Source organism: Callorhinus ursinus, unplaced genomic scaffold, assembly GCF_003265705.2.
Source record: "Callorhinus ursinus isolate GAN/ISIS: 27379988/994484 unplaced genomic scaffold, GSC_fseal_2.0 scaffold47, whole genome shotgun sequence".
Taxonomy (NCBI): domain Eukaryota; kingdom Metazoa; phylum Chordata; class Mammalia; order Carnivora; family Otariidae; genus Callorhinus; species Callorhinus ursinus.
In genome coordinates, this window is record NW_027397109.1 from 3,183,801 (window position 1) to 3,204,205 (window position 20,405).

The window sequence follows — 20,405 nt, forward strand, 5'->3', positions numbered from 1 at the left end:
TATTCGTCCTCAGGTACCTTTGAGGTACACTAATTTCTTTCAGATTATATTCAGGATAAAGTATAGAACTGATAGACTCTCACTTGTAGGAGCTCAGCAATGAAGGGCTTATTGGGTCTGTAGAGCAAGAGATAAATTGATCAAGGATGCACATTCCACGTGGAATTGTGTGTTCTACGTACATAGGCAAGAGATCACCCTAATTTCGAAAGTCACTAGAACTTTCTGAAGCAAGACAAGCTACTTGCTATAGGTTAACTTTTCTGGAAAAGAAGACTTGCACCTTCAAGTTAGCTTCCCAATACTTCTTCCTTGCTCCTCTTCAGCAAGTTCAGCTACTGCTGAAAATGTCCTCCCAAAAGAATTTTCAGGGCACATAAGTATGACTGTTAAATACTTATTAAATGACTTATTAAGTATGAATTATTAAATGACATGACCGTTATATACTTATTAAAATTTTAAAGCATGTGTTAGTGTTTTACTTTATTTATTTTTACAATATAAGATGGGTTTCCAGGGATATTACCCTGATGCAGAACACTGAATCTTTTGTATACAAGATTTGACTTGGGTGACTATATAATTATCATTCAAGTGGCAAGCAGATCAACATAAAACATGAATCACCTAAGCTTTAGGAATTCATAGGGCATAGAAGTCATTACAATCTGTGCATTGGAATGGGCAGCAAGATTTTTGAATAGAAATGAAGCTAGTCATATGGTTGCAGATTCTAAAATCTTTGAAAAAGCTGCAGGGTAACTTCATTCTAAGCATGGACTTCTTATAAAATGAAACAACCAATTAAACTGAGAAACTGTAAAGCAATACCCTGCAACGCATTTCATCTTTCCCAGCATTCCATTTTGAGTTGTCAGCAAATGTCTGAATGAATGCTTTTTTTTATTTGAATGTATTTTCTTATCATTTAAATCAACCAGAATTAAGAATCAATTATCTATATTCCCAAAGCATTCCATTTTCTTTCATCTGTTTTTAACTGTCATTGGAAGACTAAAAAGAAATAGACAGAAATCAATAACAACAACAACAAAAAAGGAATCACCCTTCTACTATATCACTGGTCATTTTTAAATCAAAAAGGGATCACCTCAGGTGCCCAGCAGATTGCCACACCTTACAGAGTCTACTGGGAGTAAAAGAGGATTAGATGTTTGCACCCGATCGCTCATTTGAAGTGTGCTCCTATTTAGCTATCTGAATCTTTTCAAAGAAGTTAAAATTAATTTTGTTGCAAGTCATCCTGATGATTTGTCATCAACAGATTTGTAAGGAAAGTATTGTACAGAATCAGAGGAAAAATCCCACCACCCTTTAGATAGACCACAGGGCCAGAGCAAATCCAGGAAGCTCAGTCACAGGCCTGCATGGCTATTTCTTCTGTCTGCCAGGGACAGCTGGCTGACCCTCATGTTCCCAGACTATGAAGGATTTGATTGGCACAGTTTAAGTTGTGTGTCTAGCTAGGTTCTAGCCCTTGACTGACTTGCCAGGAGTCAAGGTCTTGCAACAACAAATGGCTTCTAAAAGCCCACTTTGTCAGGGAAGTTTGCAGTATCAGAGACATTATGTTGTAAAGCAAACCCACTAGGTGTCTTTTAATTGGTACTATTTGGAGTACCAACGGGCCTTTTCTTCAAATATCCTCAATTATTGTTGTAACCAAGAACTTACTGCTGTGTTTTCCACATTTTGACTTACAAAAAGGATTGTTTCCCATGGGTTTTAATAAACTGGTGGCCGATTATAATAACCATAGTGGTAAAATCAGATAACTTAATTTAGATCCCAGATGATAATAGAGACAAAGTAATCTGCCTTTCACAGAAAGAAAGAGGAAAAAAGAAAGGGCACGAGAGGGAAAGAGAGATTTTCTAAAAAATTTGAGAGATGGTTTCCAAATATTGAGAATTCAGAAGCTGACCTGTAAGATTATTGTGTGAATTCCAATTAAATTTATGTCTGGCTGGGCTAGAACTACAAAAAATGACCAATGCATAATATCATATGTTGTCTTTTTGTTGCATGCTAAGGATCCTTCTCAAATATCAAGAAGGGCTTGCATATATAAATTTGGTATAAGGAAATTAAAGGCATTGTTTCCTTGTTTTAAAACAAAGTCATTAATGAGTTTCATGCTAAAGATTGCATCCTAGCACTATATTAACACTTCCTGATCGTTATTAGAATCAACAAATCCTGGAAATGCTCTAGTAGGAAAAATACGTTTGGAAACTTTACAGAACTTCCGATGTTGAATCCTTTTGGTTTCTTCTTCCACGGTGAGCTCAACATGTCTTTACTGGAACAGAACCTTCCAAAGTTAGAGGACTGGCTTTGGCCCTCCACGCAGACTTCAGAGAACCCATGGAGGAAGGTGTAATTGAGGGAAACAGTGCTGTCAGGACACGCATCCAGAAAGTTCAAAAGCCCAAGAGTGGAGCATTCATCACTGTGATTCCACCTGACACTTGACTGAAAGCATTTTGCACTAATTTGCTTTGTACCTGTCCAGACAATCTAAAAAGAAAGGATGAGGGGGCAATAGGTGTCTATTAAACAAACTAAACAGCTCCTGGAAAATGAATGCATTTACACACTTGCGGCTTTTGGAGGGCTGGCGATCACAATGAAGGGAAGGGAAAATGGAGGAGGAGGGGACGATTATCATTCTCTCTGGCAGCCACGGCCTGCCTTTCTGGGTCTCAGGTCCTATGGCTCCAGAAGGCCCACACCACAGGAGCCTGGAGATTTCAAACCACAGTGCAGAATGGGGAAGGGGGCTGCAGCCAGAGCTTACCACCAGGCAGGTCGTTTTTACTCTGAATGGGTTTAAAATCTACTTGGCAATTCCTTCCAAATCTCTGATGAAACAGACTTGGGTCTCCTTTTCCAGACCGTATTTTGATATTTTACCTCTACATAAACATAATTGCTTTGGGGTGGTTTTAAGCCTCTGCTTATGGTCCAGTTAAAAACAAACCAAAAAAAAAGCCTGGAGCTTGTTGTCAGAATTGTCCAGATTTGCTGATAGAACGCAAGAAAGATAAAAACAAAGGCATGGGGAGCTGAAGAACTCACTCTGGGCCCCGTATTTGGCTCCTGTTTTCAACTGAAGAGTCAGGAGGGAGGCCAAGGAGTGAGAAGAAGGCCTCAGAAGAAACATGTTTTTTTGGAAAGCTAAACACAGCTGGGCCCCAAACCATGTTCTACTCACTGTCCTAGCCTTGGGCCTCTTTAGGATTGCATTATCATCTCTGGTATGTATGATATTATCTGTTTGGATGATCATTAGGAAATGTGGCAATATTCAAGAAAGAATGGAGGTGAATCCAATTTCTAGGGCTGTAGTTAATCAGAAAAGTCAATCATGTTTTTCAAAGACCAAGACAATGGGCTTTATTAATAAGCCTCATTTGTTCTTTAGACATCTTAAGTCATTGGATATTTTTTAAGCTGCCTGCCATCTGACCTTTACTCATTTGACTTTCTAAATAAATAACATGAGATTCAAGTATTCTTGGGGTCTTATGGAAAAATGGGAAGATTATAATATTGGGTCTTCAACTAATGGCCCAATTCCTTCGCTTTTTGTTGGCAAAAGGGATATAGGATTTGAACATATTCATGTCCATAAACATTTTCCTCATTTGCTGTGTAGCATTGTTCACTCCTTCGGGTGGGCTTGTAACACAACTGTTTTCTAGAAGGTGTAACATAATAGGATAATAGGTTAGAGAGTAATGTCTTGGCAGAAATATCTTAGCAAATAAGGGTAGGACAGTCAAGAGAAAAACATTTTTATCTTGGAGAATGTGTGGGAAACCACAGAATGCCCCAGGTGGGATTCTTACACTAATAGATTTTCAAAAAATCTATACTATTCCCAGGTTCAGAGTCATAATATAAAAGAAAGAATCCAAACAGGAGAGGTGGGTTTTGTCAGCTGTACAATTTTACCTAAGCCGGATAAGTCTACTGCATTTTGTTTCAAAATTATTTTGCTTCCTTTAGTTCAGAATTCTGCCTGTGTAAGTGTTATGATGGATCTTTCAGCATTTTTGTATTTTCATATATATAATCCAAATGTTCTCAGGGCTTATGAATAATGAGATAATTCATATTTTTGTTTGAATAATGACTTCACTTGTTCATTATTGTAACAAAGGCAATAAAAAAACATATAACCAAACACAGAAAAAAAAATAAAAGTTTTAAAAAACCTGCCTACATCAATATAGCCATGTTGACATTAGGGAGTTTTCTCCACACATTTTAATTTATGAGTATACACCTAAATATAAATATAGATTCTAAATATAAATATGAATATAAACCAACAGAGAGATAAGGATGAAGAGAGAGAGAAAGACTAAATGGGTAGGGAAATAGATGGATGTGTGTAGATGGATAAATATAAATACTGTCATAAATTGCACTTTTGCAATTTTTAAGTTTGAGGGCATTTAATTTTATTGAAGTTTGTAAAGTAAATAGAAATTGCGATGTAACAGCTGGAATCACTTAACCTTCGATAAAATCTTATCACCTCAAGAACTATGAGTTCCTAAAAGATATTAAGGATCATAGAAATAAATAACCATTAAAAATTAAATATGCTGGAGTGATTAGGTTTCTCTGAAGCAAAAGATTTCAATTTTAGTCAATACCTACTGATCCCAAACCATGAAAAATTAAAAAGTTCACATACTTTCTTCCATATCTAATCCCCCTGATTCAACATCTGTTTTTACCTCTTCAAGGTTGACGATGTTTTTATATTATTTCTACAGCTCTGTTCTATGTGTTTCAATAATTGCCATAAATTCTATCACTAATTATCTTTATTATGGCTAATCTATTTTTGAGTTTGTTAGTTTTTTCTGTCTCTATGGGTTCTTGACTGGCTAGATACTGGTGTTGTTATTTTCATTACTTAAGTATTTATTTATTCTTACTTTGTTTCCCAGAAAAAGATAGCTCCCCAAATCTTTCATGTTTGAAAATGTGTCATGTTTCTCTGATAACATGATGACTCGTGTATAAAAAGAACATCACCCACATTTCCTTTTCCTCAATGCTCTGGAGACACCATTCTGTTCTCCTCTGGTATTTATTGTTGTGCTCATCTTTGTATGAGGGTTTGTTCACTCTTCCTTTGAATGACTACATTTCATTAAAGTTTGTAGGAGTGTGTGTTGGGGGTTAGGAAGTCCCAGGAGGTCTTACAGTCTGTCAGTTCTTTCACGAATTAGGCTATCTGTCACCCTCATAGTTGAAGGACACCTTGGTTAAGGATCGTGTTATTGAGGTTAGTTATTATTCCCTTGTCTGGCATTGAAAGTAGTGGAAAATTTTGAGACTAGTTCAGGTTTCTTTCCCCTCATTATAAATGCCTTCTTTTTCTTCTATATTATGGAAGTTTAAGAATTTAAATAAGACACCTCTTCCTCTGTTTCAAGTTTTCCTGGAATACGGCATACTCATGTAAGTTGACAATGTTATTTATTCCTTTATATCAAGAAAATTTCCACACTATGCATTTTGTTCTCTACTGTAGGAATAGTAAATACCTTTGTCATAAGAACATCTTTGGATGTTTTCCATAACTATTTGATTTTCTTTATTTTTTAAAACCCCTTCCCCTTTTTCTGTGATTATCATAATGATCTCAAGCCTTCTGTCTATGCCAACAATTTAATTTTCCACCATATCTATTCTGTCTCTGGTTCTTTGAAACTTATTTAGTGGTACTATAAAGATGAGGTTGCTTTGTTGAATTCTGTTTTATAATCTCTAATCATTTCCTTAGCTCTGCAATTTTCATGTTCATCACTTTAGGTTAGTTTATCATCTTGTCTCTGAAATGTTTACTTAATTCATATATTCCTTTGTAATTTTTTATACTCTTTTTTTAATTGTTATGTTAATCACCATACATTACATCATTAGTTTTGGATGTAGTGTTCCATGATTCGTTTGTGCAAAACACCCGGAGCTCCACGCAGAACGTGCCCTCTTTAATACCCATCACCAGGCCAACACATCCCCCCATGCCCCTCCCCTCTAGAAACCTCAGTTTGTTTTTCAGAGTCCGTCGTCTCTCATGGTTTGTCTCCCCCTCCAACTTACTCCCCTTCATTCTTCCCCTCCTGCTATCTTCTTCTTCTTTTTTTTCTCTTAACATACATTGCATTATTTGTTTCAGAAGTACAGATCTGTGATTCAACAGTCTTGCACAATTCACAGTGCTCACCATAGCACATACCCTCCCCAAGGTCTATCACCCAGCCACCCCATCCCTCCCACCCCCGACCACTCCAGCAAACCTCAGTTGGTTTCTTGAGGTTAAAAACTCCTCATATCAGCGAGGTCATATGATACATGTCTTTCTCTGATTGACTTATTTCACTCAGCATAACAGCCTCCAGTTCCATCCATGTCATTGCAAATGGCAAGATCTCATTCCTTTTGATGGCTGCATAATATTCCGTTGTGTATATATACCACATCTTCTTTATCCATTCATCTGTCGATGCACATCTTGGCTCTTTCCACACTTTGGCTATTGTGGACATTGCTGCTATAAACATCGGGGTGCACGTACCCCTTCGGGTCCCTACATTTGCATTTTTGTGGTAAATACCCAGTAGTGCAATTGCTGGATCGTATGGTAGCTCTATTTTCAACTGTTTGAGGAACCTCCATACTGTTTTCCAGAGGGGTTGCAACAGCTTACATTCCCACCAACAGTGTAGGAGGGTTCCCCTTTCTCCACATCCCCGCCAGCATCTGTCGTTTTCTGACTTGTTAATTCTAGCCATTCTGACTGGTGTGAGGTGGTATCTCATTGACGTTTTGATTTGTATTTCCCTCATGCCGAGCGATGTTGAGCACTTTTTCATGTGTCTGTTGGCCATTTGGATGTCTTCTTTGGAAAAATGTCTGTTCATGTCTTCTGCCCATTTCTTGATTGGATTATTTGTTCTTTGGGTGTTGAGTTGGATAAGTTCTTTATAGATTTTGGATACTAGCCCTTTATCTGATACATCATTTGCAAATATTATCTCCCATTCTGTTGGTTGTCTTTTGGTTTTGTGGGCTGCTTCTTTTGCTGTGCAAAAGCTTTTTATCTTGATGAAATCCCAATAGTTCATTTTTGCCCTGGCTTCCCTTGCCTTTGGCGATGTTTCTAGGAAGAAGTTGCTGTGGCTGCAGTCGAAGAGGTTGCTGCCTGTGTTCTCCTTTAGGATTTTGATGGACTCCTGTCTCACGTTTAGGTCTTTCAACCATTTGAAGTCTATTTTTGTGTGTGGTGTAAGGAAATGGTCCAGTTTCATTCTTCTGCATGTGGCTGTCCAATTTTCCCAACACCATTTGTTGAAGACACTGTCTTTATTCCATTGGACATTCTTTCCTGCTTTGTCAAAGTTTAGTTGACCATAGAGTTGAGGGTCCATTTCTGGGCTCTCTATTCTGTTCCATTGATCTATGTGTCTGTTTTTGTGCCAGTACCATACCGTCCTGATGATGACAGGTTTGTAATAGAGCTGGAAGTCCGGAATTGTGATGCCGCCAGCTTTGCTTTTCTTTTTCAACATTCCTCTGGCTAGTCGGGATCTCTTCTGGTTCCATAAAAATTTTAGGATTATTTGTTCCATTTCTTTGAAAAAAGTGGACGGTATTTTGATGGGGATTGCATTGAATGTGAAGACTGCTCTAGGTAGCATTGACATCTTCACAATGTTTCTTCTCCCAATCCATGAGCATGGAACGTTTTTCCATTTCTTTGTGTCTTCATCAATTTCTTACATGAGTATTTTATAGTTTACTGAGTACAGATCCTTTGCCTCTTTGGTTAAATTTATTGCTAGGTATCTTATGGTTTTGGGTGCAATTGTAAATGGTATCGACTCCTTGATTTGTCTCTCTTCTGTCTTGTTGTTGGTGTATAGGAATGTCACTGATTTCTGTGCATTGATTTTATATCCTGCTACTTTACTGAATTCCTGTATGAGTTCTAGCAGTTTTGGGGTGGAGTCTTTTGGGTTTTCCACATACAGTATCATATCATCTGCAAAGAGTGAGAGTTTGACTTCCTCTTTGCCGATTTGGATGCTTTGATTTCTTTTTGTTGTCTCATTGCTGTGGCTAAGACTTCTAATACTATGTTGAATAACAGTGGTGATAGTGGACATCCCTGCCGTGTTCCTGACCTTAGGGGAAAAGCTCTCAGCTTTTCCCCAGAGCTTTTCCCCATTGAGAATGATATTGGCTGTAGGTTTTTCATAGATGGCTTTTGTGATATTGAGGTATGTAACCTCTATCCCTATACTCTGAAGAGTTTTGATCAAGAACGGATGCTGTACTTTGTCAAATGCTTTTTCAGCATCTATTGAGAGGATCATATGACTCTTGTTCTTTCTTTTGTTAATGTATTGTATCATGTTGATTGATTTTCAGATGTTGAACCAACCTTGCAGCCCAGGGATAAATCCCACTTGGTCATGGTGAATAATCTTTGAATGTACCATTGGATCCTATTAGCTAGTATTTTGGTAAGAATTTTTGCATCCATGTTTATCAAGGATATTGGTCTGTAATTCTCCTTTTCGATGGAGTCTTTGTCTGCTTTTGGGATCAAGGTAATGGTGGCCTCATAAAATGAGTTTGGAAGTTTTCCTTCCATTTCTATTTTTTGGAACAGTTTCAGGAGAATAGGTATTAATTCTTCTTTAAATGTTTGATACAATTCCCCTGGGAAGCCATCTGGCCCTGGGCTTTTGGTTGTTGGGAGATTTTTGATGACTGCTTTAATTTCCTTAGTGGTTATAGGTCTGTTCAGGTTTTCTATTTTTTCCTGGTTCAGTTTCGGTAGTTGATACATTCTCTAGGAATGCACCCATTTCTTCTAGGTATTCTAATTTGCTGGCATAGAGTTGCTCATAATATGTTCTTATAATTGTTTGTATTTCTTTGGTGTTGGTTGTGATCTCTCCTCTTTCATTCATGATTTTGTTGATTTGGGTCATTTATCTTTTCTTTTTGATAAGTCTGGCCAGGGGTTTATCAATCTTGTTAATTCGTCAAAGAACGAGCTCCTAGTTTCGTTGATCTGTTCTACTGTTCTTTTGGTTTCTAGTTCATTGATTTCTGCTCTGATCTTTATGATTTCTCTTCTCCTGCTGGGTTTAGGCTTTCTTTGCTGTTCTTTCTCCAGCTCCTTTGGGTGTAGGGTTAGGCTGTGTATTTGAGACCTTTTTTGTTTCTTCAGAAAGGCTTGTATTGCTATATACTTTCCTCTCAGGACTGCCTTTGCTATATCCCAAAGATTTTGAACAGTTGTGTTTTCTTTTTCATTGGTTTCCATGAATATTTTTAATTCTTCTTTAATTTCCTGGTTGACTCACTCATTCTTTAGTAGGATGCTCTTTAGCCTCCATGTATTTGAGTTCTTTCAGACTTTCCTCTTGTGATTGAGTTCTAGTTTCAAAGCATTGTGTTATGAAAATATGCAGGGAATAATCCCAATCTTTTGGTACTGGTTGAGACCTGATTTGTGACCTAGGATGTGATCGATTCTGGAGAATGTTCCATGGGCACTAGAGAAGAATGTCTATTCCGTTGCTTTGGGATGGAATGTTCTGAATATGTCTGTGAAGTCCATTTGGTCCAGTGTGTCATTTAAAGTCTTTATTTCCTTGTTGATCTTTTGCTTAGATGATCTGTCCATTTCAGTCAGAGGGGTGTTAAAGTCCCCCACTATTATTGTATTGTTGTCAATATATTTCTTTGCTTTTGTTATTAATTGCCTTATATGATTGGCTGCTCCCATGTTAGGGGCATAGATATTTACAATTGTTAGATCTTCTTTTTGGATAGACCCTTTAAGTAAGATATAGTGTCCTTCTTCATCTCTTATTACACTCTTTGTTTTAAAATCTAATTTGTCTGATATAAGGATTGCCACCCCAGCTTTCTTTTGGTGTCCATTAGCATGGTAAATGGTTTTCCACCCCCTCACTTTCAATCTGGGGGTGTCTTTGGGTCTAAAATGAGTCTCTTGCAGACAGCATATGGATGGGTCTTGTTTTTTAATCCAGTCTGATAGCCTGTGTCTTTTGATTGTGGCATTTAGCCCATTTACATTCAGGGTAACTATTGAAAGATATGAATTTAGTGCCATTGTATTGCCCGTAAGGTGACTGTGACTGTATATTGTCTGTGTTCCTTTCTGATCTATGCTGCTTTTAGGCTATCTCTTTGCTTAGAGGACCCCTTTCAATATTTCTTCTAGGGCTGGTTTTGTGTTTGCAAATTCCTTTAGTTTTTGTTTGTCCTGGAAGCTTTTTACCTCTCCTTCTATTTTCAATGACAGCCTAGCTGGATATAGTATTCTTAGCTGCATATTTTTCTCATTTAGTGCTCTGAAGATATCATGCCAGTCCTTTCTGGCCTGCCAGGTCTCTGTGGATAGGTCTGTTGCCAATCTAATGTTTGTACCATTGTAGGTTACATATCTCTTCTCCCGAGCTGCTTTCAGGATTTTCTCTTTGTCTCTGAGACTCGTAAGTTTTACTATAGATGTCGGGGTGTTGATCTATTTTTATTGATTTTGAGAGGGGTTCTCTGTGCCTCCTGGATTTTGATGCCTGTTTCCTTCCCCACATTAGGGAAGTTCTCTGCTATAATTTGCTCCAATATACCTTCTGGCCCTCTCTCTCTTTCTTCTTCTTCTGGGATCCCAATTATTCTAATGTTGTTTCATCTTATTGTATTGCTTATCTCTCGAATTCTGCCCTCGTGATCCTGTAGTTGTTTCTCTCTCTTTTTCTCAGCCTCTTTATTTTCCATCATTTGGTCTTCTATATCGCTGATTCTCTCTTCTTCCTCAGTTATCCTAGCAGTTAGTGCCCCCATTTTTGATTGCACCTCATTAATAGTCTTTTTTATTTCAACTTGGTTAGATTTTAGTTCTTTTATTTCTCCAGAAAGGGTTTCTCTAATAACTTCCACGCTTTTTTCAAGCCCAGCTAGTATCTTTAAAGTCATGTTTCTGAACTCTAGGTCCGACATCGAACTAATATACGTATTGAGTAGGTCCCTGGCAGACGGTACTACCTCTTGTTCTTTTTGCTGAGGTGATTTTTTTCGTCTTGTCATTTTGTCCAGAGGAGAATAGATGAATGAGAGAACAGAATGCTAACAGGTTAATAATGTCCCCAGCAAATATACTGTATACAAATCAGAAAAGACCTGAAACCAGGGGAAAAGAAAGGGAAAGAAAGAAAAAAGAAAAAGTAAAAGATAAAACAAACAAAAACAGATCAAAACAAAAAAAAAAAACAACATGATCAAATATGATCAGGCTAGTGCATTGATCAGTGCCACACACTGGATTTTGGGCATATTTTGGTCTGTTAGAAGAAAGTGCCTCCCAAAATTTTAAAGGAAGAAAGATTTATATATGTACAAAATAAGGGTTGATACTATGAAGGGATGGAAGATGACTGTAAAGATGAAAATTATAAAAGATTTTTTAAAAGGAATTGATAAGGTAAGAAGTTGTTTGAAAAAAGAAAGAAGATTTAAAAAATAAAAAGGAGGGAATATGATCGGGCAGGAGACTAGAACAAAGCCATACACCAGTGATTTAGGGTATATTTTGATCTGTTAGAAGAAACTGTATCTCAAAATTTTTGAAGAGAGAACAACTTATATATATATGCCAAAAATAAGGGTAACTACTATGAAGGGATAAAATATGACTCTAAAAAAGAAAAATAAAAAATGTTTGTTTTTTTTTTAAAAAAAGGGATTGTTAAGATGTTGGTTGAAAAAGGGAAAAAGAAAAATTCAAAAAAAACAGTTAAAAAATTAACTTTGAAAAACTAATGAATCATGGTAAAAAAGCCATGAATTCTATGTGCAGTATTCCCCTAGCGCTGGAGTTCTCCCGTTCTCCTTGATCGGTAAAGTTGGTCTTGGCTTGCTGGCTGTTTGTGCTGATCTTCTGGGGGAGGGGCCTGTTGCCATGGTTCCCAAATGTCTTTGCCGGAGCGGAGTTGCCCCCCCCTTGTCGGTCTGGGCTAAGTAATCTGCTTGGGTTTGCTCTCAGGAGCTTTTGTTCCCTGCAAGCTCTCGGTACAGCTTTGGAGGACCAGGGAAGAAATGGTGGCCTCCCAATCTCCCCCCGGAGGAGCCGAGAACTCGGGGCCCCGCTCCTCAGTGCGCCCCCAGAGAAAAGCAGTCACTCCCGTGTCCCCGGTCTCCGGCCACACTCCGTGCTCACCCGGCCTGTGACCAAGCGTTTCTATCTCTGGCACCCGACCCCGTGTGGAGTCTCCAAACCCAGCAGATCCCTGCAGTGCGTTCCCGCACCGCTCCTCCCCGGGAAGGAAGGGGAGTCTCCCCGGCTCTGCCGCTTGTTGGGTCCCTGCTGGGGGAGCCGTGGCCTGACTGGGCCGCGGATCACAGTTTATGGCAACCCCGAGCTGAGAGCCCGCGCCTCGGCTCCGTCTCTGCAGCCGGCTTCCCCGCTCTGATACCTGGGAGCTCTGGCGCACTCAGGCACCCCCGGTCTTTCTGTGACCCCAAGGGTCCTGAGACCACACTGTCCCGTGAGGGTTCCACCCCCCGCTTAGCCACTGCAGCGACATCCCTCAGCGGAGCCGACTTCTAGAAGTTCCGATTTTGTGCTCCGCGGCTCTAGCACTTGCCAGAAGCGGCCGACGGAGGCCCCCTCCCCCGCCGTCTATCCTCCCGAATATCACCTCGGATTCACTTCTCCGCACGTCCTACCTTCCAGTAAGTGGTCGCTTCTCTGTTCAGAGAGTTGTTGCTACTCTCCTCTTCGATCTCCTGTTGAGTTCGTAGGTGTTCAGAATGGTTTGATCCCTATTCAGCTGAATTCCTGAGACCAGACGGAATCCAGGTCTCCTACTCCTCCGCCATCTTGCTCCGCCCCCCTCTCCTTTGTAATTTTTGTGACATAAGACACTCTTTCTATATTTTCTTCAGTTATGTGTTCTTCCAAAGTGGGTTTTGTGGTTCTTTTCTTCTTTGTGGTTACATGGACAACAATGTCATTTTCCCCCCATCTGATTCATACTTAATAGAGATGTCACTATTTAGATTTTCAGTATATTCTATAATTAAGTTAGTAAAATTTCCTTGCTACTATCCATCTCATCTCAGAATGATTTTTCTTGTTGGGAAACCTCAACTCACTCCTTCCATCTAAGACAGGGTGGGCAAACCTTCTCTGCAAAGAGCCAGGCAGTAAATATTTTAAGTTTTCTGAACCTATGGTCTTTGTTGCAATGATCACTCTGCTCTTTTAGCATGAAAGCAGCCACAGACAATACATAAACAAATGGGCATGGCTGTGTTCTAATAAAACTTTATTTGTAAATCAGGGGGCAGGCCCACAGACCAAAGTTTGGCTGACCCCGGATCTAAGAGACTGTTTAATGTCTTCTAAGAGTTCACTCCACCCTGTGTGGCTATTACCTGGAGGTATGGCTGCAGAATTCAGATCAATGCTCTAATTCTCCACAGTTCTAGAAAGAGAATGAATCCCTTCAGCCTCCACCAATATCTTATGGGAGTAGGTGGGTTGTCCACCATAACCAGAATCATTCCCTGCTTTGACCTAGGGTCAAATGCCCTTCTTAATTTGATTGTTCCCTAATTGTGGGATGTTAATAAGAACTCTCAGAATTTTGTTGACTTGTCTTTTTTGTTTGTTTGTTTGTTTGTTTTCAGTGTCACTTCTTGGGAAGGGGGATGCAATTAGGGTTTTACTAAGGTTTTTTTTTTTTTTTTTTATTCCTCTTGGCTATATCTTTTAGTTTATGACAGGAGCCATAAACTTTTCCTTAATTAGTTCTTGCTGGCAATCATTTTCCTTACTTGTTTTATTATGTTTGTGGCATCCAGACAGAGAGATTCAGGGAACTGGTTTGTTCTGCAAGTGTTACCTGAAAGTCTTCATGTTTATTGAGTACTGATCATACTCAGTCTAGAGAGTGATCACATTTGATCATTCTCCTCCTCCATTGTTTCCCAGCCATTTCTGAGAACTCCCTAGAAGACTGTCAATTATAGGCTCCCCTGGGCTCCTCTGATTTGGCTCTTTCCTGTGCCATGTTGCAGCTAGCAGTGAGACTTCCCAGACATTTTTCCATGGAGCAGAGCTCTCTATACCCTTCCATCATCCCCACCAAGCCAGGGTGCAGGTGATGGGTAGGCAGTCATGATGGTGTAGGGGATCTCTGTTCCCCAAACTTCTTCCAATGGTAGGACAAGACCTTCAAAAAGTAGAGCTAGCCTCCACATACTCTGCCAAAAGTACCAGAACAATTTGAGCTGTCATATGAGGTAAGCCTCAGCTTACCCACCACCACTAGTAGAGCATCTCAGTGCCTCAGAGTACAACACCAAACTCCCAATTTTCATATATAAGAAGAACATTTTTCCTTAAACCTAACTCCTATTGATGCACCGAGTTCCGACAGATTGATACTGAGTTTTCTCACAACTCTCAGAGAAAACACTACCTAGAACAAGGCAGAATTTGACAAGGGTAGCCCACAGTAAGTTGTGTGGGACATATCCTGTCAAATAACCCCACAAGTAGGTCATCAGTAGAAGCCCAGGTCACCCTGCATCAGTCCCAACTCATGTCTTTTTCTTACATTCTACTGCCATAACACCTTTTTTCTGAAGTGCCAGCCACAGCCGTTCACACATAACACAACTCTCAAAATACACATCTGACTTAGTTCTCAAAGAGCAAGTGCAAAATGTGATGGAAAAGCCTACTTACAAATCATATTTTCACCAGAAACAATCTGCAGAAATCTAGGGCTGCCAAAGGATGCACCCAATTCACTTGACTATGCAAAACACTTCGCTTTTGTTCCAAACACTAGCATCCAGGTTTCCTCTGGAAAAGTCAAAATCAAAGGTGTAGTCAAGTGTGCAAGTCAGAAAATGCTGTGAAGGGGTAGGAGACTTAGCTTCATGGAACATGTTGGTGTTGAGTGTATGCCAAAGCACCTTTACACAGAGTTTTTGTTCAACATCCACATTCCAGTGGGGGCAAACTATCATTAGCCTCTTCACCCACTTCTGCTCCACCAAGAAGCAGAACTTGCCTACTGACTCTGTTCTGGAGACGAAGGTACCAGGGGTATGGAGTTGTCAATGCTGGAGAAAAATGACTTCATGTATGGTTTGACTGCCCTCACACGACTGAAGTTACAAGTGTTAAAATCATCTTCTGCTGAAGGAAAGGGTTGCTTTTATTGTACACTTTTTCTTCTTTTAGTTTTTTAGATAAATACCCAGGATATCTTATGATTCTCCTGTCTAGCAGTGGGAAGAAATGACCTCAACATATTTTCATCTCTTTCCTTAGCCCTTTCTGACTAGACGTAGAAAGAATTTGTTCTTTGGTATATCTGGAGCTTAATCTGGGTTTTAGACACATTGAATCAATGCAACTTTGAGTGACTGTCTTTTAAATCAATTGTACAGAGCTCTAATTGCCATGAATTAAGGTAGAATAAAGAAAAAGCTAGTGGTAGCCATTACTGCTTACTAAGCAAAGAGATGAAACTACATGTATGTACCGGGACCAGATGTATAAAAATGACGTTTCTCTTTCAAGCATGGTAGTAGAGTAGCAGAGTCCTACATGAAAGGTTTTCCCTCACTCCTGTCAGAAAAGGAAGCAGAAATAGCTAATGGTGCTATTAAGAGGGTTTCAGCATCAAGAGGTGGGCAGAGGGGACTTCAAAAGCTAGAGCAGCTGTGGTCCTAAAGCATTTGCTATGAAACCTGGACTCCAAGTCACATTTTCTCTGCTTTGAAGAGTTCTAATTGGGGAAGAAAAAATCAAGCATTTTTGACAAGACCTCTGCCAAAGAAAATTATGGGAGGCAAAGATGAAAAGGAACGTGTGCTGATTGTCCTGTTATTTAAAAGTCCCCACAGTAAGAGTATCATTGTAATCACTGATGCCGAGAAGGTTCGTCGGAGATGATTCCCATGGGAGACAGGCTGAACTTGGAGGCTGATGTGGAGTCAGTGTATTTTCTTCCCCAAGAATAATGGAGCAGGTGCTTATGGGAGATTATATTCTAAGTTAAAAAAAAAAAAAAGAAAGTTTCAAAAGAACTGAAAATAAATGCATTGCCAAACAATTTAAACAGTTCCTTTTTTTAAAAATGATTTTATTTATTTATTTGAGAGAGAGAGAGAAAGAGAAGGGGGGAGGGGCAGAGGGAGAGGGACAAGTTGACTCCCTGATAAGCACAGAGCCTAAGTTAGGGTTTGATCCCAGGACCCTGAGATCATGACTTGATCCAAAGTCAGAAGCTTCACTGACTGAGCCACCCAGGCACCCATAAACAGTTACTTTTTTGATACTATGAGATTAGTCCAGGAACCCTAGGGTTTGTGAAATTTTTGAAGTAAAACATCTAGGAAAGGTGATATGTGCTCTCATTTTTCCTGAAATCATCTTACCGCCTCAAATTTCACTTGCTAGATTAGTTTAGAAAGTAGTAAATTTGGGACGCCTGGGTGGCTCAGTCGTTAAGCGTCTGCCTTCGGCTCAGGTCATGGTCCCAGGGTCCTGGGATCGAGTCCCGCATCGGGCTCCCTGCTCAGTGGGGAACCTGCTTCTCCCTCTACCTGCTGCTCCCCCTGCTTGTGCTCTCTCTATCTCTGGCAAATAAATAAATAAAATCTTAAAAAAAAAAAAAGAAAGGAGTAAATTTAGTGCGCAAAACAAACAGAAAACAAGAAAACAATTAATAATAAATAACAAAAGCAAAAATATGATCAACAAATATCACACGCCCCTGTGAAGACAACCACCACTGTATTGATCCTGGTCCTACACAAAACCTGAAAAGTACGATATATTTTGAAAATCATTACACATGTCATTTGTAAAGAAGTTCTTGGATGAAAGCCATTTTTATAAATATGATCCTATTCTCATCTTCTGTTATATTCAATAATGTCATTAAAGGGGAGCCTATTTAGACATAATGATTTGATTTGATCAGATTATCTGTCCAAAAAAGAAAAACTCAATTAAGTACAAAATAACTTTAAAAAGTGCTATTAAATTAGGATGTTTCTTTCCCAAATGGCAGAAAAATCACAACCAATTAAATAAAATACAACCTTTCTTATTATTTTGCTTCATATTTTTGGTACTTTGACCAGGACTATTTGAGGAATACTTCAGACTTGACTAGAAATAACCTGAAGCTGCTTCAAGAGAAAACAAAAGTGTTTAGGCTAAATGCATATTTTCTTTTTTTTTTTAGATTAAATTCATCAGTTCATCTTGTACTTTTTTTTTAAGATTTTATTTATTTATTTGAGAGAGAGAATGAGATAGAGAGAGAGAGAGTATGAGAGGGGGGAGGGTCCAAGGGAGAAGCAGACTCCCTGCTGAGCAGGGAGCCCAATGCGGGACTCGATCCCGGGACTCCAGGATCATGACCTGAGCCGAAGGCAGTCACTTAACCAACTGAGCCACCCAGGTGCCCTAAATGCAAATTTTCAAAATTATACCTATTTGGAAAGAAGCTCCACTCTATGGCATCATGGTGCCTTGCTTGATAAATGTGTATTAATTGATTATCAGATACTGTCTTCTGAAGAGTTGATTACATAAGCAAGGAAATAGAGCTTGCAGAAATCTTCCTCTTGAGGGGTCTGAGACTTCTTACCCCAGTTCTTTCCTAGTCTATTCAGGCTCCTCTTACCACTTCCCATCTGTGCCTTCCAGGTAAGGGTAGGCAGCATATGAAGGGCAGTGCTGAGAGAAGAATGAACATGTTATTATTCTTGCTAATTTGGAAATACAGGATTTTCTACTTCGAGATTTAGCCAATCAGTTCACTTCTGGCAACGTGGCTTTAAACTGGCACTTGGATATCATACCTCATTCAAAGGCTATCATCTTCCTCAGGTGGGGGCCATCCTTAAAATTCAAAATCACAGAATTTTTAGAACTATGGGGAAATTTACTTTCATCTAACTTCAACCCCCCTCCATTCCTTCAAGACTCTTAACTAGAGTCTTGAGTATGTCACAACTAAGTTCCATATTGTTAAATCCAGTGGACATTTTTGCCCCATTGTATTTTACCTCCCAGAAGCACTCAAGATTATGAAAATGTGTAATATTATCTTCCTTTAGATGCTGTGTCCCCATCCTTTCCCATTTTCCTCCCTAACTCTGACCACTCTTCTCCAATCACTGAACTGTGACATCCTTCAAGGCTCTGTCCTAGAACTCTGTCCTACCCCCTGTACCCTCAACCTAGATATCGTCACATGCTAACGTAATTTTTAGCCGCCATCTATATATATATATTGATGACTCCTAAATCTAAGTTTTAAATGAGACCTCTTACTAAATCTTAGTCCCAGTTATCTATGAACCATTGATGTCTACAGTTAGATATTTTCAACACATTCAAAAAGACAGAATCTAGAAACAAATGGCCTGGGTTCCAATCCTGAATCCGCACCTTGGTAGCTGTGGGCCTCTGCATGTTCCTTCACATCACTGTGCCTCAGGGTTTTTTAGCTCTGAAATGAAGAATATTAGCACCATCGCCATGTAGTGCTATTACAAGGATTAAATGAGGTACCATATGAAAATCCTTCCAAAATGCAATCTGATCAGGTCACTGCCCTGCTAAAATCTCTCCAGTGGCTTTCCTTAATTCTGGATAAAGCCATAAAACTTTAACCAGCCCACAGGGTCCATGTGATCGGAGCTTATCCCCCATCATCGCTTGCCCTGCTGATCACAGGAAAGCTAGAGGCGTCCACTGTCAGCTGTTCAACTGAACACAGAAAAATCACAGGAAGAAGTAAGGAGAAAAAGATGGAACACATCCTATAAAGATGATGGACAATATGCAAGGAAGAGTGATTGTAGGACTACAATCCTGTAGTGGTGGTGTCTTTGGATGCAGTGTGTGGTGCAATGGGGAGGGCTGTAGAGATTCGAGAAGACAGAATAAGTTTTGAAATAATCACGTCAAAGTGAAAATTAGCTCACCAGGAAATTATAGAATTTCCATGCAATGTTGAATGATCTTTGATCGTGAATTTAAAGTAAAACAAATCTGATCAGAGATGGAATAGAAATAGTGAACAGGTGAGTTTACCTGGAGATTTTAATGGATGTGCCTGTGATCATGGAGACAGGCAAAGATCTAGTCTGAACTCCTAAATTTATTTCTACCATTCCCTGCCTCCCTCTACATTTTCTAGGCCATGTGTACCTCAGCTTCCCTGATATGACTACTCCATTAAGGTCCTTATTAACTGACTTCCTTAACAGATTAATTTTTGAGTTTGTATAATGTGCTTGGTATCAGGAATACAAAAATAAGTTTCTCAGTGAATATAAGCTCGCATGCTGTGCTCAGAACTACTTTGGGGGCACCTGGGTGGCTCAGTCAGTTCAGTGTCTGACTCTTGATTTCAGCTCAGATCTTGATTTCAGGGTCATGAGTTCAAGCCAAACATTGGGCTCCATGCTGGGTGTGGAGCCTACTTAAAAAAAAAAAAAAAAAAAAAAGGAACGATTTTTAAATCTGTTAATTTGTGTTAATCTGGGAAATAGGGAGATAATGTCTTTTAGATTAAATTTTAACTTTTTTAAAACAAAATAATTAAAACAAAATAATTAATAAAGATTCTAGATCTGCAAAGTCAAATGCTTGCTCTACTAACTCTGTTTAAATGTTAACATTCTGCTACAGTGCCTCTCCCTTATCTATAGGGGATTCATTCCAAGACTCCCACTGAATGCCTGAGACCACCTAGTACTGAATTCCTATGTGTTCTATGTTTTTTTTTTTCCAATACATACATATCTATGACAAAGTTTAATTTATCAATTAGGCACAGTAAGAGTTTAACAACAATAATAATAAAATAGAATGATTATAGCAATATACTATAATAAAGGTTATGTGAATGTGGTCTCTCTTTCACTCTCAAAATATCTTATTGTTCTGTACTCACCCTTCTTCTTATTGTGATGACGTGAGATGATAAAATGCCCACGCAATGAGATGAAGTGAGGTGAATGGCCTAGGCATTGTCATGTAGCGTTAGACTACTATTGATCTGAGAATACATCAGATGCAGAAGCATCTGCCCCTGGACCACAGTTGACCATGGGTAACTAAAACCATGGGAGGTGAAACCACAGATAAGAGAGGTCTACTGTATTTGGTTGAGACCTTATTTTATATGCCATATCAGTTATATTAGCAATCTGAATTTTATAGCATATTAATGCTCCTACATGTTTCCCATAACCAT